Source organism: Ursus americanus, chromosome 13 (assembly GCF_024610735.1).
Source record: "Ursus americanus isolate L20-20 chromosome 13, mUrsAme1.1.p, whole genome shotgun sequence".
Classification (NCBI taxonomy): Eukaryota; Metazoa; Chordata; class Mammalia; order Carnivora; family Ursidae; genus Ursus; species Ursus americanus.
This window is the reverse complement of record NC_142139.1, coordinates 21,219,977-21,239,726: the sequence shown is the minus strand read 5'-3', so window position 1 is coordinate 21,239,726 and position 19,750 is coordinate 21,219,977. Positions and strand designations below refer to the sequence as shown.

The 19,750-nt window shown below is 40.9% G+C and overlaps 1 protein-coding gene across 1 annotated transcript in view; it reads right to left on the bottom strand.

The window, feature by feature from the left end:
• The window catches only part of JADE1 (jade family PHD finger 1), a 187,821-nt gene extending 168,564 nt beyond the window's left edge, over positions 1 to 19,257 (bottom strand). The window contains exon 1 of the mRNA XM_087866439.1: positions 19,189 to 19,257. The gene's annotated coding sequence lies outside the window, so the exon portion shown is untranslated. The remainder of the gene's footprint in view (positions 1 to 19,188) is intronic.
• Positions 19,258 to 19,750: the final 493 nt, after the last annotated feature.

Sequence of the window (19,750 nt, the reverse complement as noted above, 5' to 3'; positions counted from 1 at the left end):
ATGAAAAATAAAAATACTGTAAGATAGAGGTCCAATTTCTTTATTAATTCTATGTAATCCTCTCAGATGTTGCATGGCCTAGTGAAAAAGCTTAGACATTGGAGCTAGGTGTTTATACTTAGGCTTGAATGCCAGCTCAATCACTTTCTAGCTTGAGTATAACTTAAAATGGGACAGTTATTATTGGGAAAGAAAGGAAGAAAAGAAAAGAAAGCATTGCCTTTTGTAAATGGAGATAATAGCTGCTTTGCAAGATTATTATAAGGATTAAATGAAATAATTTTTGTAAAATGCTAAGTATAGCATTATACTTATATTTATATAAGCATATTTATATATTACAATTATATATATATTATTATTATTGCTTTTTGTTTTACTGGAGTTGGAGGGCCTCTGTCTAAACCTCTTCTGTTTCTAATGTTCTGAAGTTAGGCTTAGTACTGTTTTATGCTATCCTTACCTTTAAAAAAATCTAGAATACTTAACCAATAAGAGTAATATGCAAATATCTGAGTAACAAAACTTTTCAGATCTCAATGATTGGTGACAATAACCAAGAATTTGGATAATCTCTTGGAGGTAACCGTAAGTGACCTTCACTTTACCTGTAATTTGTATATTACCACCAGCTCCTCCCCAGTCTCCTCTTCATGACCACCAAGGAGAGCTAGAGGACCTTAGAGGAGGCTCAGAATAGTACTGCCTTGATTTTGGCAACACGCATATTGTTTCTGCAGCTAACTCAGCATGCTTGAGATCATTTTAACAGCATAGTGTTATCATGTGGTTTCAGTAGAAAAAGTCCCTATGTAAAAATAGCACCTTCTTCCTCAGCATGTCTGCTCCCTTTAATGAAAATAAGACTTTAGCTTAGACTGAGCCAATGCAGCTATCAAGGAGTGAGCTAAAATCTCATCTGCTCCAAACACTGTTAGCCAAATTCACTAACGATGATACTTATAGCCATTGACAATAAGAAAGACAATGTAGTAAGAGGAATGAACAATACAGGATAATTCATACCTAATACACAATACTTAAGTATCAGTTTCTTAGCACGAGCCCTCAGAAAATATGGTCAATGAGAAGAATCGCAATTGCTCTACAAGAATATTTACAGCAGTATAAACAAACCAAAAAGAAGAAAAAGAAGAATCAGTAACGGTCACAAATTCTTATGCAATCCAATAAAAAAACAAAAGAAGGGGATAAATTAATAGAATTCAAGCCATATGGCAAGCTAGTAGGTTGCCGCTTCTTGAAGAATGGGGTTTCATTCATTCTTATCAGCCTGGATTCTATCACACCATGTTCCATTTTGGCATTGGGAAAATTCTATGTGCATTATTGGTATGAAACTAAAACACAGAAAGCATAATTTTTATTTTACTGTATTTTATTTACTTTATTTTTACTTAGTTTTATATTAGTTTATTTATTTTATTTTTAAAAGTTATCCTGGGGTGTCTGGGTGACTCAGTCTGTTAAACATCCAACTCTTGGTTTTGGCTCAGGTCATGATCTCACAGTCGTGGGATCAAGCCCTGAGTGGGGGGCTCTGTGCTCAGCACAGAGTCTACTTCAGAGTCTCTCCCCACCCCCCACCCGCTCTCTCTGGCTCTCTCTCAAATAAGTAAATAAATAAAAAATTTTTTAAAAAAGTTATCCTAAAAAACAGTTTCAGAAATTATTCTTGGGCCATCAGCCACCTCTCATATTATTTTCAGAAACTGTTCCACATCAAGCCTGATGATTTGATTAATTATGCTTATCAGAGTTCCATCAGAAGAGTAATGCCATAGTAGTAGGCACAGCTACAAACATATTCAGTTCTGCACCTGGCCTATCAATAAGAGTTCAATCAAGGAATCTGGCACAGGAAATAACCAGAAGTGTGCCCATCTTATAACTACTTCCGTTGAGTGAAATTTACTCATAGAACAGAAGAAATATTGCCAAGAGCTTAGTTTGGGCCCCATAAGTCTCTAATTTATTGGGGGGGGGAGAGCTGGAATTTTATTTTATTATTATTATTTTTTAAGATTTATTTATTTATTTGAGAGAGAGAGAGTGAGCAGGAGGGAGAGGAAGAGAGAATCTGAAGCAGACTCCTCAGTGAGCTCTGAGCCAAATGGGGGCCTGGATCCCACAACCATGAGATCATGACCTGAGCCGAAACCAAGAGCCAGGCATTTAACTGACTGAGCCACCCACGCTCCCCTGGAGTTTTATTTTATAATCCGTTTCCCCCAGAAACCAGACCTTTCTTAAGGGAAGATTATTTATTTTTTGGAAACCCTAAGATACCCTTAGCAGAAACTTTTTGAAAGTCATCTGAGGCTGTCAGACACCTTTTATTTTTTTTTTTTTTTCAACAGAGATTTCTACAGCCTCACTTCCTTTGGTGTAACTGAAACCTTCACTGGGGATCAGTGGCTGTCTGCAGCACTGCCTGTGCAGATTCCATATCTGTGTTTGATTAGCCCCTTTGTCTACTATTTGAAAGTAATCCTAGAAGATGTTCACCTCTGTCAACTACGACAGACCACAATGCCTTGCACACAGTAAGCATTCAACAAATGTTAGTTAGCCCCATGCTGCCTCTGTCCACCACCCCTAGTCCCCTCTATCTGAAAGAATATCTAGAATCAAATGACCTGTTGCTTATTGCTCCCTCTGCTTGTGCTCTCTCTTTCTGCCAAATAAACAAATAAAATCTTTTTTTTTTCATTTTTAAAAAAAAGATTTTATTTGTTTATTTGGCAGAGAGAGAGCATAGGCCGGGGGAGTGGCAGGCAGAGTGGGAAGCAGGCTCCCCGCTGAGCAGGGAGCCCAATGCGGGGCTTGATCCCAGGACCCTGGTATCATGACCTGAGCCGAAGGCAGATGCTTAACCGACTGAGCCACCCAGGCGCCCCAATAAAATCTTTAAAAAAAAAAAACAACTAAAAAAATTCGAGGGGCATCTGGGTGACTCGGCTGAGTGGCTAACTCTTGGATTCAGCTCAGATCATGATCTCAGGGTCCTGGGATGGAGCCCTTCGTCGGGCTCCATGCTCAGTAGTGAATCTGCTTGAAGACTCTCCTCACTCTCCCTCTCCTCCTCTCCCCACTCAGGTACTCTCTCTCTCAAATAAATGAATACTTTTTTTAAAAAATGATAAAATAAAATGATTTTTTAAAAAGTTACTTAAAAAAAAGATTGTGTTAAAAACTAAAATATTTAAGGACAATAGGAAGACATCATTGATGATTGAGAAGCAGCTAGTTAACCTGATTACTAGAATAGTTGTTGCAAGAACCAGCTTGTAAGAACTGAGAAGTGAATCCAGGAGAAGGAAGTGGAGGTGATGAGAAAAGCTACTCTACCAAGATAGTGGTGGGAAGAAGAGCACTACTAGCTCAGTATATCAAAGGGGTAGCAGAGCTGGAGTTTCCATAAGGTGTACATGCTGAACTATGACATAAGTGCTCTGAATGTAGTAGATTGCAAAATAAACATAAAATCCTTCCCTTGTATGCATGCTGCTTTGCACTGCGACTTTGTAGTCCCTTCCATCAAAAAATAGTCTATTTCTCCCTGGAATCTGGATTTGGCCATGTGACTTGATTTGGCCTCTGGTACATGAGCAAACATGACACCAACAAAGGCTTAAAAGGTGCTTGCATAACAGGTTCACTTGCTCTTTTCTATCATGTTAACTAACCTGGGCTTTTCTGCTGGAGGATGAGATGACATGGAGAGAGGCCCCAAACACATGAGTCCAGCCCCAGTAGAACCTGCCCAGACTAGGAAAATTGTCTGGTGAGGCACAAAATGGTAAAAGACAAGAAATGTTTGTTGTTGTTGTAAGCAACTATATTTGGGGATGGTTTGTTACACAGCAAAAACTACCTAATACAATGGGATTCCTTCCCTTTGCACTTATTCTCTGGACTAACTTAATTCTGAATAATATGAGACTCTTAGAGTGCATCATCTTAGAAAACAAAGAGCAACAAAACTTGCAAACTTCAATAATTTTCTATCTGGTGATCAGACACCAAAAGTCATAAGCATCCAGAATACAGTCCTGAATTTAGGTAAGCATCAATGTAAAAGATATTCAAACAGCAAGGAAATTCTCTGCCATAAGGTCTGTGTAATTTATTACACAGTTCATCTCTGAGCACAGGTCATCTCTGAGCTTTATTTGATAACCTGCTGATAGAGAATTCAATATATAGTGGCAGTTTTATAAAGATTTGTGATTTGATTTCACAACAACTATCAGTTCACACAAAAGTTAAAGATGGTATATTAGGAGCATTATTGGTTAAAGCAGAAAGACTAAATGGGGCGCCTGGGTGGCTCAGTCGTTAAGCGTCTGCCTTCAGCTCAGGGCGTGGTCCCAGCGTTCTGGGATCGAGCCCCACATCAGGATCCTACCCTGGGAGACTGCTTCTTCCTCTCCCGCTCCCCCTGCTTGTGTTCCCTCTCTCGCTGGCTGTCTCTCTCTGTGTCAAATAAACAAATAAAATCTTAAAAAAAAAAAAAAAGGCAGAAAGACTAGAAACCAGTACATATGTGGGACCTGGGTTTAAGAGCAGAAGCCACCATAGTGGTCACAGACAGCACCTCTGAGTTTAGGAAAGATTGCAGTAAGATACTGTATATTTCACCACCCCCTGAGGATATCTTATATCACTGCCCAGTAGTATAGCTGATGTTCACAGCAAGAACTTGGAGTCATTAAGAACATGTTAAATGATGTTCAATATAGTCTGCTTAATGAGGCCAAGAATGGAATCCATTTTATTACAATTTCCATAAAATAACTTAATTTTTAAAAAGCTTGGTCCTTAAAGGGTGTAAGCTTCAATTCACTGGAAAGCTCACTTCTTTGTGACACCTCATTTTCTGATGATATAGATTGGCAAGGTATTAATTTAGACATATTCATTTGGCATTATAATGAACCCTAAGACTATAACATAACAATTACTTCCAGAGACAGAAAGGCAGCAGTGTCCAGCAAACGTTAAGTAGAACAGTATTTTGTTCAAATTAGGAAACTGGCATTGACGTGATTTCTTCATTTTTTTTAATTTTTTTTAAAAAAAACAACTGTCAGCATTCCGTGGCCTCCACTGTTTTTAGTTCATGTTTCCCTGGTGCCAGATACTACCATTCACCACTTTGCAACTTTACTTAGCAAGTACTGGAGTGGTCCTTGTTCAGCAATTCAGGCTTTGGATCAACCTCCATAAAGAGCCCCTCTTTACCAAGCCTACATCTTGAACTCCCAGTCTTCCTCCATCTTTACTGCTATTTTCTGGATATGGAATAATTATTGTCATCACAGTTCTTATCACTAAACACATTCATTGTGGGCCTACCAGTTTCTGTGTAGGACATAATTAGTGTGTCCTCAGTCCCACCTTGCCTATTATATTATCCATCAGATCTAATTTTGGAGCCAAATTCCCATACCCAGGCTAAGGCACCCATCACCTTGTTCTCTAATCCAAGGGTCACTGAACTTAGCTTTAGGCTTATGGAATATAATATTTTCTTGGTGCTTTAAGTTTACAAACTTCTCAATTTTCCTACTTGTTCTAATACTCTCCAAATACCAGCTCTGCTGTTTGGGATTTTGCCTTGGATAAAAGTGTTCCTAAACTCAATGTGGAGTATTTTTAAAAAGCACAGACTTTGGTGTAAGACTTGAGTTCTAGTCCTGGTTCCATCCCATGTTAGTTACATGGCTTTCGAAAATTGTTTTTCTGGGGTTCCTGGGTGGCTCAGTCGGTTGAGCATCTGCCTTCGGCTCAGGTCATGATTCCGGGGTCCTGGGATCAAGTACCACGTCAGGGAACTGCTCAGTGGGGAGTTTGCTTCTCCCTTTGTCCCTCCCCCTGCTTGTGCTTTCTCTCCCAAAAATAAATAAAATCTTTAAAAAAATTGTTTTACTTCTCTAAGCCTAAGTATATTTATCTTTATAAGGAAGTCATTGCAATGACATTAGATAATTCATATATGTAAAGCACCCAGTATGGTTTCTGACACATAGGAAATACTCAATTAACATTGAGGCTTTTCATTTTCTCTTCCCTTCATAATTAATCTACGTCTCATTCAGGGTATTGTCCTTTGGATTTTGCTTACCTTTTTTTAAAGATTTTTACTTATTTATTTATTTGAGAGAGTGTAAGAGAGTGAAAGATCACAAGTAGGGGGGAGGGGTTGAGGGAGAAGCAGGTTCCCCACTGGGCAGGGAGCCTAACGTGGGACTTGAGCCCGGGACCCCGGCATCATGCCCTGAGCCCAAGTCAGGCGTTTTATCGACTGAACCACCCAGGCACCCGGATTCTGCATACTTTTAACTAAGGCCATGAATGACAAAATTTTCCAATCATTTTTATGAACTTTCAGCTTCTCACCAAGTACAGAGCAATGTAAAGAGGGCTGGGTTGGCAAAAGCTATAACCTGCTCTTTCATTATGAATGGACAAGTATTTGAGATCATGTCTCCCAAACTTCCTTTCTATATGTCATGCTTGCCACTTGTCATGTCTTCTTTGCCTCTAAACACCCCCATATTCAAGAATGGTGGGGGTACTTGCAGGAAAAACCACTTTTTTTTTCTCCCAACATTCAAAAGCTTTGGCTCCAATGTGGGAATTTTTCTTCTGTAGAATGAACTGTAAATGTTACTTCTGCTCTTATAATTCCCTCCCTTATTTTTCCCCTAAGGAATGTGAAGATACTAATCTGATTGGTGACAATAGGAAAGTATTGAACTAGCTTAGCTCCTCTGGGCTTTCTCTTTACAGCTGCCTGCCTATAAGACAAACTGCCCCTCTGCTCCAGCTTCCACGTGGTATCCCACATGGTCTGGAGGACCACAGAGTGAGAAGCAGACCCCCACCCTCCATTCAGCCGCTTGGCTGTGTGCTCCGCTCCTTCCATAGGTCACCAGGTATAGACCTGAGGTAAAGAAGTAAAAGGTCTGATTTCAGATACAGTACTGTTCTCCGATGTAGCTTTTTTCAACAAGAAAGAAGATATTTGGATCTTAATGGACTCTATGATGATTTCTCATTTGGCATGTCAGAGATCTCAACAGCAACCTACCAGTGTGAACAAGATTAAGTATAATCTCATGTCTTCTATTTCTTCTCACTAGTGCATAATTATTGTGGGCACACTGTCAGAGAACTGTAGACCATAAAATACCTGCAGTCCAACCTCCCTCATTTTATAGACAAGGAAAATGAGACTCAGAGAGACTGAGTCACTGAAGTTCACATGAGTAGTCAGTGGCAGAACTAGGGCTTGGAACCCAGGTGTTCTGATTCCTGACCCAGTGCTCTTGCCAAACACCATGTTGCCTCTTCTTAGCAACGTGTAATTCAAAGCAGGTCTCTGCTGGTGGGCAGAATTCTCTGGACCCTCACCCTGAACCCTTTGTGTTCAGCCTGGATCCAATTATTATTAGCTTCTGGTCCTCTTACCCACGTGGCCATGAAGGATTGTGTGCACTGAAAATCTGGGTATCCCCAACATGTCTCCAGGTCCCAGGAGAACTAAAGAGTCACAGGTATAGTTCCTGAGTCTTTTAAATCAAAACCACCTAATTTGGAAGTAAGGCTGGATAGCTTTTGTGTACACATTCTAGGAACGTTATAGCATCAACATCTTTTCCACAGCTAACATTATGGAGTTGTCTTATTCTTCCTTTTCTTTAATATTTAATGTCATGGGTTTAGAGCCCCCTAGAATGTTGAAAGTGCTGTAGAACGATATTCCACATCAGCAGACAATTTTGTCTAATGACAACATGAGGCAGGATTTTCATAAGAACTGCATTTAACACATATACGAGGCAATGGGAATAACCATAGCTGAATTTCTCAGGGAAACAAGTCTAAAATCATGCATTTCCTAACTACCCCAACAAAGGCAGAGCAGATAAGAGTCCTTGGGAAATACACTGCCTGTGTAACTCACAGATAAATTGTACCTCCACTCCCAGTTCCTGACAACTTATACTTGATGCCAGTTTATTGGGCAACATCAACAGCAGCTGGGGCCCCTGCTGTCTGAAGGAGAGGGAAGCCCCAAGGAGTGAACAGGATGGGTGACTGGTCTCTAAAAGCCCAAGTAATAGAGACTCTCAGAATGTGCGTATGGGCATGTGTGTGTTTGGTGGTGGGAAGAACATAATGGTGAAGCATGAAGAGGTTCTCTATACTTCCCCCATGCCCTGGCTTCCTGGAAGCTCTTAACTGGCAACAATCACCTTCCAAAGAGAAATGGCTGCTGCAGTCACACAGTACAGGGAGACTCCAGGGCAGAGCCTCCAGTCCATCAACCTGAATGACTGATGCTTTAATTATCCTAATTAGAGATTAATTTCTTTTTGTTAAAGATTTTATTTATTTATTTGAGAGAGAGAAAGAAGAAAGCAGACTCCCAGCTGAGCAAAGAACCTGATGTGGGACTCAATCCCAGAACCCTGAGATCATGACCTGAGCTGTAAGCAGATGCTTAACCCACTGAGCCACCCAGGTGTGCCTAGAGATTAATTTCTTAATGTGGATAGGAGTTTTGGGAAATATTCATCCATTTTATTTGTAATCTCCCTCTTTGCCCATTATTATACCCAGCAGCTTAAGATGTGGACTAGACAAGTGGTGTCTGGATGGCTCAGTAGGTTAAGCACCTGCCTTCAGCTTGGGTCACGATCCCAGGGTCCTGACATCGAGTCCCGTGTCAGGTTCCCTGCTGAGCAGGGAGTCTGCTTCTCCCTCTCCCCCTCCCCTCAGCTCTTGCTTTCTCTCTCCCCTCACCTTTCTCAAATAAATATTTTTTTTAATTAAAAGAAAAGAAGAAGATTGGACCAGACAAATGTTACCTTTTATAAAGGAGATACAAAGTGAGAAAAGCCACTACCCAAAAGGGAAAGGAGGAAAGTCCTTTTGTTCTGGAGATGATAAGAATCAAGCAGTTAGCCATGCATGCTCTGATTTGACCTTCTGGGGAAAAATCCAAGAGGAAGAAGCAATGAAATTGATTTGAGGAAAAATCCAAAAGCAGAGAGAGTTTGTACCCCTCCCTTCAGATCAGGAATGCATTACTTGCATAACTCATCGGCAGGCAAGCTGTATCTCTAACTCCAACTCCAGAAGACCACCATACAAGGTACTCCACTGTGGCCAAGAAGCTCAGCAGAGGAAAACTGGCGGCACAGCACAGCTCATCAGAGCGAGCTAAGTTAGGATGCCCAAGCTTCCTTTAGCAGTCTGTAGCACCCAAAGGGCCCAGAATTTCCCACTAGCTCTGGGGCCGCAAATGTAGATAATGGAGCCAACTGAAGCATTTACGAGGGGATTACCACCGTGCAAGTTCAGTGACCCTGGGGCAAAGGGCTGCAGGGCACACTGCCCAGGTTGGTCAGAAGCATAAAGCCCTCCCTAGAATGAGGAAAGTGCTGACTGACTGAGATTTATAATCAAGCTAGATTCAGGATTCACAAAGCCAGTGCCTCAGGCCCTGATCAAGCTAAGAGAACAGATGATATGGTCATTTGCCTGCAAATATTGCCGCTATCATTTCCTCTCTTACCTGTATCTACAAACGCATGGAGTCTGTTTTCCTCTCCTTGAATCTAGCTGACCCTGCACTTTGTCTTGAACAAGTGATTGTAGCTGAAGCGGGACACGTATGAGACCCTCGCCTGGCAGCTTTTGACTTTGTTCTCTTGGAAGCCAGTTGCCTTGCTGTAAAGAAACTCAGGCCATACTCCTGAATGATGAGAGGACATGAGGAAAAAGACTGTGGAAGATGAAGGTCATCTGGAACATTCCAGTCCCAGCCAGGCTCTCAGCTGAATACAGTCACATGAGTGACCTCAGCTAAATCATGTACATAGACTCATGAAAAGTAATTGTTGCTTTAATGGTTAAAACTCTGTTGGTTTAAGCCACTAACTTTTGAGATGGCTTGTTATACATCAAAATAGCTGTAATGGACACAAATTCACTAGCCACAGATTTAATCAGTGGGATCCAGTCTGGTCAGAAACAAGCTTGGTCTAGCACTATGTAGTAGAAACCAGGGGCACCTGGGTGGCACAGTCGTTAAGCGTCTGCCTTCGGCTCAGGGCGTGATCCCGGCGTTCTGGGATCGAGCCCCACATCAGGCTCCTCCGCCATGAGCCTGCTTCTTCCTCTCCCACTCCCCTGCTGTGTTCCCTCTCTCGCTGGCTGTCTCTCTCTCTGTCAAATAAATAAATAAAATCTTTAAAAAAAAAGAAAGAAAGAAAGAAAGAAAGAAAGAAAGAAAGAAAGAAAGAAAGAAAGAAACCAGCAAGGATCCAGAGGAGAGATAACTCTTGGGTGTGACGACTTCTCTCCCCACCTCTATGCAGCCATGCACTATTTGAGGAAGGAACAGCGAGAGGGAGAGAAACAAGTTCAAAGAGGTGGTATGGCAGGTGGAATAAAGGCCCCCTAGAGATGTTCAAGTGCTAATCCCTGGATCCTATGAAAAATTACTTTACATGGCAAGGAGGGAATTAAGACTGTGGATGAAATTAAGTTTGTTAATCAATTGATCTTAAAGTAGGGAGATCATCCTGGATTATCTGGATGGACTCTGTGTGATCAGAGTCCTTAAATGTGGAAGAGGCAGAAGAGGCAGATCAGAGGAAAAAAGAGATGTAAGAAATCCACCAGCTGTTGCTGGCTTTGAAGATGGAAGAAGACGGCCATAATCCAAGGAATACAGGCAGCCTGTAGAAGCTGGAAAGTACAAGGAAAGGGATTCTTCCCTGGAGCTTCCAGAAAGGAAGCCGCCCTGCTGACACTTTGAGACCCATTTTGGACTTCTGAGGTTTAAAATTGTAGAATAAATTCATGTTGTTTTAAATTGCTAAATTTGTGTTTATTTTTTTTATAGCAGCAACAGAAAACTAATACAGGCGGTAAATTCTAAGTAATTGAATAATTGCTCAAACTAAGGCCATATGAAACTGGAAGAGACTGAGATGGCTTTAAATGGCAATTTTAATACTTTTTTTCCCCTTATTACCCAGTGTGGGAAAGGCTGGAGAAGATTAGATCATTTATGGAAAACAAAAAAAGCTACCTCTTGGTTTTTCACACTCCTGAATATAAGTGAGTTAAATTTGAAACCTTGTGGCACCTTTGTTCTGAGGCTTAATTTTTGGTTAAAACCACCGGCCCTTGGAGGAGTCACACATTAAACTTTTCAATGAATGAGTTTATCTGATGTCCGAGGGGAGGATATAAGAAATGGCAGCAAGGCTTCAGCACCTAGATTCCTTGGCAGGGAGATGGGGGAAGGAGGAACAGGTTGGTTTTGACTTGCAGGCAGACACCCCCCGAACATACTGCTGTCCTTGAGCAGAGCTGTTATCAGTCCCACTCCACATTGCTCTTCACGAACAGTCTCGGAGGTGCCGTAAACTCTGCATCGTGTGGCACTGAGTGAGTGTAGGAGTTCATTATGCCCAATAGCGAGACCAATCGCTTCACGTTACTTAGGGCTTTCACATTTTCACTGCTTCTTTCTGCTGCATTTTAGATACCCTGTGGTTTCAGTTCGATAATTGGAGTCCCACATTTCATCACTGGTCTTCGACCAGTACTTTTTGAATCAAAAGTTATTTTCAATTTTTAAAATAAACTTCTCTGTCACTATCATCAATTAGTATCATTACTCTTGAAATGGCTGTTAACAATAGGATGTTAGACAAAACAGGCAGTAGTAATGAGATACCACAGTCTAAGCATGAAACAATCTCCAGTGATTTATCGCTTCAAAGACACACAAATACGTGAGGTACTTCAAGGGCAACTACACAGGTACCTTGGATACTCTGGTTCCCCCTTAATTTAGGAGCAGTTCTTATCTGGAACTGGGAGTAGGGAATAAAGCAGCATCAGAGGAGGGAGGGCAACCAGAGGCCACTGACTGCTCAAGTCACTGGGGGGCAGGGTAAGAGGGGGAATCAGGCATCGGGCCAAATGGAGTTAAAGCCACTCTAACACCCCGTGATTCTTAGAGATTACTTACCTTCTTTGTAACCTGTGTCCATTAAAAAAAAAAGAAAGAAAAAGAAAAAAAGAATAAAGAAAAAAAAAAAGATGGCGGTAGAAATAACATTGCCTGCATCTTAGGCTCAATGTGATGATGAAGTAACTTAATTCATACAAAACACTTAATTCTAGGTAGAAAGTAAAGGCTGGATTAATACCAGTCTATTTTCATACAGACATCAAAAGTGGAGAAATCAACACTTTTGCCAGATCACAAATATTTTTCTCATTCATTGTTCATTTTTTACTACACATCAAGATAAAGGTTTCTCTCACTTTGTTCCCTCTCCCACGTGAGGTTGGTGTCAGTGCCCTACACACCTGGAGTCCCTGGAAACATTTGAGAGGACTGATGCTGTTTCCAGGCTCCCTTATCAGGCCTCCATTTCTGTTTCCCGGTCCCTGCTTTTCCCCATGTGGTTCCAATATCAAAATATTTAGTCCATCTGTCCCAGAAGGGTTTGGTCTTTCTCTTCATTTGTGCTTCTTGAAATAATACGCTCCTGAGGCACAGACTGTTCCTTCATCACTAAAAAAGGTCAAGCATTTATTAGTCTGTGTATAAACATGACAACAAAGGAGCCCTTGTAAAAATGGAATGTTCAGCTTGGATAGAACACAGAGGAGTTCCTCTTGAATCTGGCAAATTCCCTTGGATTTCATCTCCTTTAAATACACCATGTTAATGTCACTGTTTCTTTCTGGATTCTGGAGGTTTACTTATAAATCCTCATGAACGCTTCGAGGTGCAAGTTTCTTCATTTACACTGTCTGTAAGTGCACTTTTTCCCGACTCAAACACATTGTTTCTTCAGATAAACCAAGCCTGGTGCTATGAATAGAAGGTATACTCTCCTGTGTGTCACACTACAGTTTATCACGAAATGGGGAAATGACTGTTCTCTCTTCACCAGCAGCCATTTCATACAAATGTTATTCCCAGTCTTTTCGGTGGCAACTCATGGAAGACCAACCTCTGATTCATTTTCCTCTTTAGATGTCTTCTTCAGACGACAATAACCCAACACAGAGCTCTCTCTCTCTACCATCTAGGTTTTCATGTCCATCATGGCAGCCAACCACCATCGACATTAGCCTGTTCCCTTTCTCAAACTCTAATCCTTTCAGACAATATATTTCTTTGTAAAACATAACTTCTGATTCAGTGATATGCATAATCTGGGTTTTAAAATGTTTTCAAATTTCCATATTGTCTCTTTATAAGCTGTTGTTGGTGCTGTTCTTTACAAAAAATTCTCTTGCTTTCCTTATCTAAGGATTGAAGAAGAGATGGATTCCATAATGAGGCATTTTCTAAGCCAGTCAGTGTCAGGTAAATCTTACCCTGGAAAATGGTGATCATGTTCCATGTCCTTTTAAAACTAGTAGAGTAAAAACATCCACCTTTTTTTTGAGATTTTATGTATTTATTTGAGAGAGACCGAGCAAGAGAGCATGAGCTGGGTGACAGGGCAGAAGGAGAGGGAGCTGGAGAATCAGGGTCCCTGCTGAGCAGGGAGCTGATGTGGGGCTCGATCCTGAGTAGAAGGCAGACACTTAATCACTTAACCGACAGAGCCACCCAGGTGCCCCAAAAACATCCACCTCTTACTGGAGAGTCCAGATTTTATGTTTCTGGTGAGGACTGCAGGAATATAAGGCTCATTAAAACTGATCTGATCAATCTGCTTTCCTCTGCTGCTAAGGTTGTCTGAGTAGAACATTCTACATGAACAACAGAGTTGTTAATCTCCTTCTGCCCTCTTCTCCCCCAGTCTTCCCCCCCTCCCCCCCACACACATACACAGCTCTCCTTTCCCTTTGTCCTATTTTTCTCTCCCATTTTTCTTCTTAACTTGACTTGCATTTTTGTCCAGGGCTGGCCAGGGAAGCAACAAGACTTGGAAAAGAATCTACAACATACTGGCTCGCTAAATACTTGTTTTACTGCTATGAATTTCTCTGGTGTATGGCAGGAAATCACGTGATTGCACTTTTTCAACTTAATGTCAACTTGTATTATTTTGTAACTACATAAGTGAATGTCAGCCCTGAAATTTAGGGGCCTACCCTTCTCACAGGAAGTACAAAGTACATTTCATTCAAATAAATGAAACAAACATCTGCTTTCATGGGCTGGCCCCAACTTACTTTTTCTAGTTTCTTCTTCTACCATACTCCTCAATTCCCTAACACAAACACATACACACACAGCTTTTAATACATCATATAATTTCTTTTCCTTGAAGCTTGAAGCTTAGAACAATTTCACACTTTACCTGTTTTTAGAATACTAGCCTTCCTACTATCCCATTTTTATTGAAAAAATTTCTACTTGTTTTTTAAGGCCCAGCTTGCTGCTCTTCTTGAAGTCCTCACTCAGTATCACTCTCTCCCACCTCCTGACACTCACAGTGTTTTACTTCTTAAATGTCACCCCTGCTTTGCCTTTGTTTGCCATTTTTTGTTTGCTTGTCCTCCTCCCCCCTTACAATGTAAGTTCCTTCATGGTAGGAAACGTCTCTGTATACTCCAATCTAGCATAATGGCTGCCATCAGTGTAAGCACTGGAATGTTTAATGTTTTAGTTTACTGCTTGTTAAGCTCTGGGAAAATGGCTTTCTCAAATTCCTGGCATGGCAGACAGAGTCTCTACCAACCAAGATACAGGATGCACAGCAGGAGCTTAAGGTGAATGTGTATCCTGACGTAGGTATCTGGCAGTCATTGAAGCCATAGGTCTAGAGCTGAGCAGAGATCAAGACTAGATAAAACGAGTTGGAAGTTACCAATGTAGAGGTGAGAATTAAAACAACAAAGTGGTTGAGTGCACTGAAGAAGAGGGTATCGAGCAAGAACTGAAGAGGACAGAGGATAAATCCTGAGGAAAGACAACACTTAAGGGTGAATTATGCCAGCAGCAGACTCTGGGAAGGAATGTTTTCAGAAATAGGTAAAGAACAAGGGAGTGAGGTCACAAAAGCTAAGAGAGGAGTCAAATTCAAGAAGGAAGGTGTGGTGACTGGGACCAAATGCTAGAGAACTAGGGCAATAACTAGAGAGGAGTGCAAGGTCAATATAGGATTCTTAAAGGAAGGAAGTGAAAATTTCTTTTGGAAGTTTCTTACTTTCATGGATGAAACAAGTAGTTGATAATTAAAACCTAAAAGGTCTAGGAGTATGGAAACCAACCTCTCATTAAGACAATTATAGACCACATCAAGTCTCACCAAGAAAACTATACTCCAGTCTAAATTTCCTTGTTCCTATAAAAGGGATTATAGGAACACAACAGAACCTTCTGTCCACACCCTGTGACTATATTAGAGTAACTGAGGAACTCTAAGCCATGTGCTCTCCCTAGATGGTGAAACCCTATCTTGATGTGGGTCACTGTGGAAGGGTTCTCAAGGAAAACCTTGTGGGGGGCGGGCATGAAGAAAATTATCCATCACCAAGACCCTAAGGAGTAACAGAAAAGGAGCACTTAAAAGCAAAACATGCCTTGTGATAAGTATCCTGACTGATTACTATGATGACAGTGGTTATCACAATTTAATTATATTAATTTGCATTTATCTTATTTATATTTAAAGAAAATATAGCCTTCCTTCTGAAATAAATTAAATTAACATCAACACAAAAACAATAACATTTTTTTCCTCATTTTATTTTTGGGGAGGAGAGGAGACCCATCTGTCTATTCTTTCACTCATTCTTCCATCCACCTACCCATCCATCTTTCCATCCATCCATCTGTCTGTCTGTCCATGCAAATAATTTTTAAGGCCTTCTTATTTACTGGGCTTTACGAAAGTTCCCAAGTCTACAAAGAAGAATAGGACCAGATGCCAGACCTCAACATAGTCACCATCTAGTATAGGAATTTGATCTAAAATATCATTAAAATTAGACCAGGAATCAGGATATCTATCATTCTTTTATAATAAAACCAAAAGATATGCTTTAGGCAGCATCTCTGTACTTATTCAGTATACTAATGTTCCCTGACATTATTGCTATCACTGATAAATGTCAAAGGGGAGAGTGATATTTTTGGAGCTGATTTTTTTTTACACTCTTATAAAAATAGATTATAAACACATACACATATGCCATAGAAAGAACTTAGACTAATATTTTTATACAGGGACAAGCATTACCATATTTTTAAAGTTCACAGTTACATTCCTGTTGTCAGTTATAATCATCTGTTGGCTTGAACTCCTTATTTTATGATAACTAACAAAATCTAGTGGTATGATGTAATCTGCTTAAATTTCACAAGAGCATGAGAATTTTACAGTCAGAGTTTCTAAAGGAGGCTATGTGATTCAATATTTTCATGCAACCGTCTTCCTAAAGGCATAGTGCTAACTTAAACCAACAAATAATTATCCCTAATAACACAAAGCTATAATTGAACTCAAGTTCATGAATATTTCATTTTTAGGTAGTTTTTCCCTGTTCATGACATTAGTCCAAGTCACTATTTAGTTATAATTTATAATAGGCATATGCTTTGGGGAAAGACCATATATACACTAAGGCAAAGCACAAATGAGTCAGAGTTATCTGTGTTGTTATGCCACTCTGCCATGCGCCCCTTTGCTCCTCTTGGAAGGTTGTGAGCACCTCCAGTGTTGGAGGAGGCACTAAGGTTAATCTGGATTGGTACTCAGACAAGGGAAGGATACAATGCCTTTCATAAATGTCTCTGGAGAAAGTTAAGGTTTTTCTATTCTTGGAGGGCATACCCTCATATAAAGCCCCTTGCTCAATCTGTTGGTAGCTGGAATATGATACAACCTACTATGCTTTATTTAGTTCAAGGAGACTCTCGGGGGCAGTGTCAAAACAGTAGGTACAAGGGCTGCAGGAGCTTTCATTATTCATCACAAACTGTAGCCTGATGGGTAAAGACCAGTACTCGTGGAATACTGGAGTCACAAACTTCATTTTCCTACTTAATCGAACAGCATAAACTAGCTCTGCTGCTATAACAAACACCCCTCAAATCCCAATTACAACTACAAAGGCTTTTTTTCTGGGATCTGTAATAAAAAAGACACGTGCATTAAATTAGCCTCATGTCTTCTTCATTCCAGAGCCAGGCTGAAAGAGCCTTTGCCATTTTTGGATGTGGCATTTTTAAGGCAAAGAGAAAAATAGCAAGAGAGCTGCTGGAAACATACAATAGTCCTGTCTTAGTTCAGGCTGCTATGACAAAAATACCAGAGTAGGTGGCTTCAGATTTCCCAGTCTAGGGGCTGGGAAGTCCAAGACCAACGTACCAACAGATTCAGTGTCTGGCAAGGGTCTGCTTCGTGGCCTACAGACAGCCGTGTTCTCATGGTACCCTCACGTGGCTGAGAGTTCATCTCTCTCATGTCTCCTCTTATAAGGGCACTAATCCCTCTCTCGAGGGCTCCACCCTCATGATGTTATTACCTCCTAAAGGCCCCACCTTCAAATATCATCAGAGTGGGGGTTAGGGCTTCAACATATGAGTTTTGGGTGGAAACACATTCAGTTCCCAGTAGGCTCTTACAACTTTTGCTCAGATGAGGCAGAGTGAAGGTTACCCACATACCATCGGCTGAAGTACTGACATGCCCAAGCCAAACATCAAAGGTGCAGAAATTGTGTCCTCCCCACCCCCAGGAGGCACTGCAGGTTGTGTAACCCTCTGTCAGAAAGGTTGAGTTGCTGGGAATGTGGGAATGAAAACACAATCTACCACACCATGTTTCTTGCTGCAGCCCCCAACTAATTCTCCAGACTAGTCTTTTGGCCCCCTTCTCTTCCTGCCAGCTCAAGGAGGATACCGTGGAGTTCCATGGAGGAAGACGGTGCAGCTGTTGTTTCTACTCTCCCCTGTTTTGTTCTCATCAGCCTCTGAGTGCAGAAGGCCGAGTGGGTTGGAGAGAACTGCCGATAAGAGGGAAGACAAAGGAGGGAATAGAGACCTCTCTCATTAAATGAAGGGGTCACTGGGGTAGGGCCTAGGGCAAGAGACAGAGTGACCTTTATGTGTATCGCTAGAGGGCTGTGCCTGAGAGAATGTAATTAAGCCCACTCCTCAAAGCCATCATCTTCTTCAATTAATATTTACTGAGCACCCACTGAGACACTGGCCCTGTACTCAGAACTGCAAACTCTCTTAGGCTGGGAAAAGCTCTGACTAATTTGCACATTAAAAAGCACACAGACAGAGGAAACCCACCTTTTCCCCCCTTCCCAGTCACCCTGGGAGAGAACCTCTTCTCTTCTTCATTCATGTGTGGAATCCCAATTAAACATAGTAAACAAAGGAAACTTCTTACATTGTAATTTTCCTCCCTCTCCCCTTGCTTTATTTGCAGTCTGGATTTATTGCTCAAGAATTGCCTCCTTTAAGCATCATCCCCTATTAACCAGAGAGATAAAAGCCATAAAGGGAAGGGAACTCCTTCAGTTCCCTTTGCCAGTTGTGCGACAGAACAGTGCATTTACAAGGGGAGTTGACATCTGTTGACTGAGACTGCCCGTCCTGCACCGGGGCTGTGCTCATGCTCAGAATGCAAACTGCAGCCATCAGAGACACAGCCAGGTTTGAGAACTGCTTGAGCCCAGAGCAAATCTGCTTGGGCACTAGAAAAGAAATTGTGTAGTTTTAAAGCAGATGTATGTTCTTACCGTGGTTGGCTTGTAAAGCAATAAAATGCGGGAATTTTTCCCCCTTAGCCTATCACAACTGTTAGAGTAAATAGTGTAACTTAAGACAGGGCAATTCTATCACAATTCCATGTAATATTTGGTCCCTATAACAGGATGAAACTTAAATTAGCACCACAGATAGAAGGCATTTCATTTTCTCACGTATGGTACAATATTAGGAGCAAACAACATATGTCTCCATGGTTATAAACAAAGGTGTCATGTTTGCAAAACAGATCCTATATGTAGAACATCTATAAATGGGATAAAATATGGGGTTTTCTTTGGTTGAAATAGTGTTAAATATTCAATCCCCATGATCTTTATAAGAAATGTTTCTTTCTCTGTGAATATCAATAAGCCTTATCTTTGCATTACCTTTCTCCAAACCTGAGTTGTGGGCTCAGTTCTTCTTCTGTGACCTTGAGACATCAACTACTCTAAGCTTCCATTTCTTCACCTGTAAAATGAAGATGTTTTTGAGCTAGATCAGGGTTTCTCTAGGTCTCTTCTGAGGAACATCGTTTCTGAGGAAATTCATAGGGGTAACATTTTTAAAGGGGGTTCCATGGTCAAACCTATTTAAACCTTAAATAGGTTTAAAAACTGTGACATTGAACAAAACCAAACACATTTCTTTACTCAGAACTTTGGTATACCAACAGTATTCATTGTGATTCAGCAAAAGGAAGACAGAGCACACACATTGTGTCCCTCATTTTTTTAACCAGAAAACTTTTTCTTGTAGATCATTTTTAGACTTCAAAGAACTTCAACTTGTGATATTCTGGGGCTCTATTGCCTGTTTATTATTTTTTTTTTTAAGATTTATTCATTTATTTTATTTGAGAGACAGAGAGAAAGAGCACACAGAAGGAGAGGGAGAGGGAGAAGCAGACTCCCTCCTGAGCCGGGATCCTGACGTGGGGCTCGATCCCAG